Source organism: Sabethes cyaneus, chromosome 3, assembly GCF_943734655.1.
Source record: "Sabethes cyaneus chromosome 3, idSabCyanKW18_F2, whole genome shotgun sequence".
Lineage (NCBI taxonomy): Eukaryota > Metazoa > Arthropoda > Insecta > Diptera > Culicidae > Sabethes > Sabethes cyaneus.
In genome coordinates this window covers 222507274-222512984 of record NC_071355.1, presented here as the reverse complement: position 1 = coordinate 222512984, position 5711 = coordinate 222507274, and positions in this window count along the sequence as shown.

Here is a 5711-nt window from a genome sequence, read left to right as displayed (position 1 = left end):
ATCAACTTTTTGAATGCTTCTCTATCGGTAATTTTTTTATTAGGTACCTTTAATGATTAAATGGCCATGCGCCTCCTTAAAAAACAGTATGATGGAGACTCAAACAATCAATTTTCTAGTAGATTGAGATAGACTGACTGACTGACTAACTGATTGTCCCTATGTCCCTAAGTCTTTGCTTACGGAAATTATTATTATGTTCAATGAAAAGCGTAAATTTCAATTCGATTTCCTGTATGGACTCATCACTGCGACCACTATCGTTGATCAATTGTGATATCGTCCGGGTGTCTGCTGTATAACATGCACTGCATTTTGTGCTATGATCGCTATTGAATGAGCGATATGCTTATTAAATTTAATGCGTGCTTGTGTGTAGTGGGATTTACCCTTCCTTCAATGCTATCTCTACTTTACCCACCTTGCTCCTCAGTGCCACTACTGTCTCCAATTATAGCCATCCCTGGCGAGGCTGACCAGTACATTTAACTATAAGAGTGACTTTTTGCGCTATCAAGAGTGCCTTTGTGGAGGTCATGTAGAATTTAGCATGAAGGAAGGGTAAATGAGGGGCCTGAGAATAAACCCATGCTAAAGTCACTTGACATCGAATGGCCTGGTCCTACTAAAATTCAAACCCACGACCACTCGCTTGTCAAAGCAGACTAGATAACCTTGCGGTTACGGAGTTTCCTTCGATGTGTAACTATTATAACAAATATTGCCTGCGTCTGATGATACTCGCAGCTTAGTAGACGGAAACGTCACGTGTTAAAAAGTTGACCAGACTGTATAAGGAAGAAAAATTAGTTACGTTCAGAGGTGAATTTTGTAAACAGACGAAAGGCGCGTCCATGGAGAACCCCTTTTCGCCATTTCTATGTGAGTTTTTCGCGCTAAAACTTAGAAAACAAACTGAATGAAAGAAATCTTCTACCAAATCGTTGGTGGCGTATGTCGACGATACTTTTTGCATTTTTATTGACGCATTCATCATCACCAATTTGACAGTTGCTTACATCTGCAGACTGCCACGCTATTTTTTGGGGGGCTACGAAACTCAAGGGGTTTGGCAAACTGGTTTTGAAAATGACAATATGTCCACTGGTTTGCCTAAGCTGGGGCACTCGGGGGTACGTGCCCCACCGTCTCTGTAAAATTTAGTGCATGACAAAATAATATTTGTATTCAGAAGCACGCAGTTTTTAATCAATTCGACCACCATTTTCGCGGAAAGTAAATTAATTGCGCAAGACTAGTTCCAATTTCAAGTCCAGTTATAGATTAATTTTCCATGATAACATGATTTGTTGTTCCTGAGTTAGGGCTGAATAGCTTGGTTTTTCTGAATATTTAGGCCATTACAAATATTTTATAAAGTTTTTGTCCATCCGGTGTTGGACCACTGAAAGGAGAGGGCGGTCAAAAAAAACAAAGAGATTTTTTTAATTGAGCAAAAAAATAAGGATTTTGTGCATTTTTATTTAAAGTTTAAACGTGAAAACCAAGTTTATTCTTGTTTTTAATATATATGTTACTATTTTCCATACAAAAATCTACGAAAAAAAGACAAAAACGAATGAAATTTTTTTTGGCTGATTTTCGAAAATTTCCATGGTTCCAATTTCTATTTCTGTTTCATGCTAGAAGCGTTAACTTAACTCGTACACTCATTTTTCGAGTTTTTCAGGCTGTAAGCCCACAGACAATTGATTTTATTAAAAATATTAACTGCGAGGGGCATGACAAAAACTTTAATCTCTCAAAACATATCATAAAACATATCTCAAGAACCAAACAACATAGAACAAACAGTTTCTTATTCTTAGCATATTCACAGATGGCATATTAGCATATTACCGATAGATTTATAAGTGATCCGTCTCCCGCTGCTATCCAGAGAAGGATGAAAAAGGCTAATTTAGACACAAGAAGAAAAACGGAAAACGTGACAAAAATTGAACAAACGGAACATAAAATGCCAAAAAAACGCGAGAAAGAAAAAGAATAGAAACTGACATGAAAAAATGATAAACGAAAGCAAAATCATGACAGACTGGCAGGTAAAATGGGTCATAAAAAGAAAGAAAAAAGTGGAAATGTAGACAACGGGAGGGCAAAAAGGGAAAACGTGGAAAGACAGAAAAAGTTGAAAAACGTAAGAGGAAAGAAAATGAAAGAAAAGAGAATCAAGAATCAAGAGAGTAAACTGGACACAAATTGAGAAAAAACAGGATCGAAAAGGAGAAAAGAGAACAGAAAAAGAAAATAAAACGGAAAAGAAAGATAAAAAAAATGAAAACTAAAAATAAAAGGAATAAGGCGGAAAAACCAAACGAAACGTGACAGAAAGAGAAGAAAAACGGAACAGACGAAAACAAAAAACGGGATTCAAAGACAAAAAACGGGACTGAAAAACGAAAACAAGGCAAAAATCACGGTCAAAAAATAAAGACAAAAATCGAAATGTGTCAAAAAATGACAGAAAACGGACTTGAAAACGAGAAAAAATGGAAGAAAAAAGACGAAAAACGGAAAAGGAACATTAGAATTCAAGAAAAGGGTGAAACCGTGACAGTAAAGGTATTCAAGAAACAATGAAAAAGTTTTTTTTTGCCTTCCCGCAGGGTTTTTCCCCGACACGCACCCCCGACTGCGTACACACGCAGTACCTTGTAAGTCGCAAGGGCTTGCATAGTGTCGTCGTCCCGCTAGTAAACACAAAGTTAGATTAAACTTCTCGGTCGGTGGAGGAAGAGGCCAACCCATGTCGCAACATTAATGAGGGGGGTTGTGTAGTCTCCTTTTGTCCAGCGCTTCTGTGGTTCAAAGATACACGGGTACCAGCGAGCCACATGCCCTGGCGGGTGTTGTGGGTTCGAATGCGGTTATAATCTCAGATTATAGCTTGGTTCGACCCATGCACCTTCCAGCATTGGACAAAAGGTAGGAGCACCCCCCTCCCCCTTCCTTTCTACTCTTTCCCCTCCATTCCCAAAAAATCCTTTATTACTTTCCCTTACCGTTCCTTCATCAATTGTAGAACCATCGTTTCAAAAAAATAATGAAAAAGTAGCCAACAGACAGAAAAAAGGAAAATCGAGAGAGGAAAATAAGGGAAAACCGGACACGTAGGGAAATGAGGAAGAGAAAAGAAGAAAAGCCACAAGGGAAAAGAAATATAGCGAAAGAGAAAAAAATTACCTATAGAAGAAAAAACGGGAAAAGGGGGTCAAACGAGATATAAATGCAGCAAAATTGGACGAAAACAGGAAAACAGGAAACAAAGACAAGAGAAACAGAAAAAACGATAGAGAAAAAACCTAGAACGGGAAATGGAAAAGGAAAGGTGGCGAGCAAAGGAAAAAAGGAAGCCCTAAACAGCTTAAACGAGACAAAGAAACGAAAATACGGTGCATCAAAAAGACAAAGATGACACAAAGAAAATGAAACAGACAAAGATGAAATACGAGAAGGAAGCGAGACAAAACGAGTTAACGAGTTAACGAGTTAGACAAATGTGAAAGCTGGAAACAAAAATAAAATGGAAAAAGAAGAGAATAGACGAAAAGAGTAATTCTCGCTGAAACGGGGCCACTATTGACGCGAAGTCTTCAAAAATTGGAACTTTCTCACTTAATTGGTTGAAAATGTTTAAAAAATAAGAATTACATTTTTGATATCTCGAAATAGTGGACCCCTCGTTCGCCAAGGGGCCTAACAGTTTCAAAAAAAGTTAAATTTTCAGTAAACGTTGAGATCTATAGTTACGTTAGGAGTTCATTTATATTAATAAAAAAATAAACTTTTATTCACCATCACTTAATCTAATACAGAGTTTACACGTTTTCACTACCTTGAGGTCTAACAAGAACTGACTACTGCTACCGCTAAAGTCTACTTCTGAACCTAAGCTGCTGGCACATTCTGCGTTGTCAGGATTTTCGTGTCCGAACATGCTCCAGGTGTATCCAGGTTGCATCGAAGGCTGCATTCTGCTGTGTCAGGAATCCGGGCGTGCGAAAGTTCTGGGCGAACTCCAGCACGCTGATGTCAATCGATATTGGTGCCGGATGTCTGATGTTGAGGTCGGCAATATTTGTGTTAAGCGTGGCGTGTGTTGGCGTCTTTGTCGGCTGTTCCATGTTGAAACAGGGAAGAGCCCACGTGTTGTTGATGTTGGTGCCGCTAATGTCCATAACTTCCCCCACGTTAAATTGAACCGTCCCGGTTCAACTTACTGCGTTGAATTGGGCTGTTGAATTCGTATGAATTTCCTGATGAAACAAATTTCTTTGATGAGGTACGCGAAGAGAATGGTCGCGAATAAGGCGATTATGACAATGCCTCCAATATTCACTAGGACGTCTTTTCGGTTAGTGATTTCTAGGTGATCTATCCTGTGGCGGTTGTTGGTTTGCAAGTCCTGTAGCATCTCAATAGGCTCCATTATCACCTCTGTTTCGTTAACGGTCACAAAGTGTAGTGGGAGAATGGCGGGTTTGTTATCAAATCGAAATGTCTTGCTGTTGAAATGGGTGTTTCCAATGTTAATCGAACAGTTGTTAAATGTTATGAAAAACGTTCCAGTAAGATTCTTTGGTCCATAATCACAAGTATTGTTAAGATGTATGGGGGTGAACGCATTCTTTACCAGGATGCCTTTGTTCTCGATAACTTTAATTTCGGGAGAACTTGTGTCGCTGACGAACACACATCTGCTTGGTTTACCTCGAAGAAGTTTGTGGTAACAGTCATTGCGTGTTACGTTGATCAGGTTTTCAATATTGCACAAGGAAGTGCTCTCGATTTGGTTGCATTTTTCATTTGTTAGAAATGATTCTTCCTTGCTAGTAATAGCGAATTTGCTATTAATTTTAATTAACTTTCGATTAACTGGTATTGGTTCGATGCGTAGTAATTGATAACTCCCTCTTCTCAGGCTTGGTATTTTGACTATGAAAATGATAGAGGAGTCATTATGGATTGCTGTCATTTTCAAATATTCATACGTTTGGTCGTAGCTTACGACTTCGATTTCCTGTGATTTCAAAAGGCGGGTTGCCAGTTCTAGTTCTGAAGGGTATAACAAAGCTGTTGAAATTACGTTAAGTCGGGAAAGTTGGACAGCTTCAAATATGGTGTCTAACTGGTGATGAATGGTATCCAGGTTGAAAATGATGTTGTGCATGTGCAGCATGTGTTGCCAATCGACTGACCTATCTAAATTCATACCTGCTTGTCTAATAAACCTACTGATCTCTACTGATTGTCTGTAAGCTTCTTTTGTTAAATTGTTAATTCTTTTTTCAAAAATATCATTAATTTTTATCTGTTCATTATTTTCTGTAATCAACATATTATTGGAAATTTTCAACAAGTTAATTTGGTTATTTAGATTTACGAGATCTTCGTTGTCGAGGTTACCAGTAATTGATTTAACAACAGTTCCCAGAATATTAATACTTCTTTGCTGTCTGCGTTTTGGTGTCAAATTTTGTAAAGTAATGCTAGCTTGATTATGCTTTTGTTTAAGAATTTTGGTTATTTCCCCTAGTTGTGAATTTTGTTCTAAATCTGCAATGATAGTTTCGTATTGTCTCAAGATAGAATGAAATGGATGAAGTTTGAATTCATGAATTAATTTATGGTAACCTTGTTTTATAAAAACTCTTCCTGATTTAATGGCAAATATGCCGGGGTTATTACTT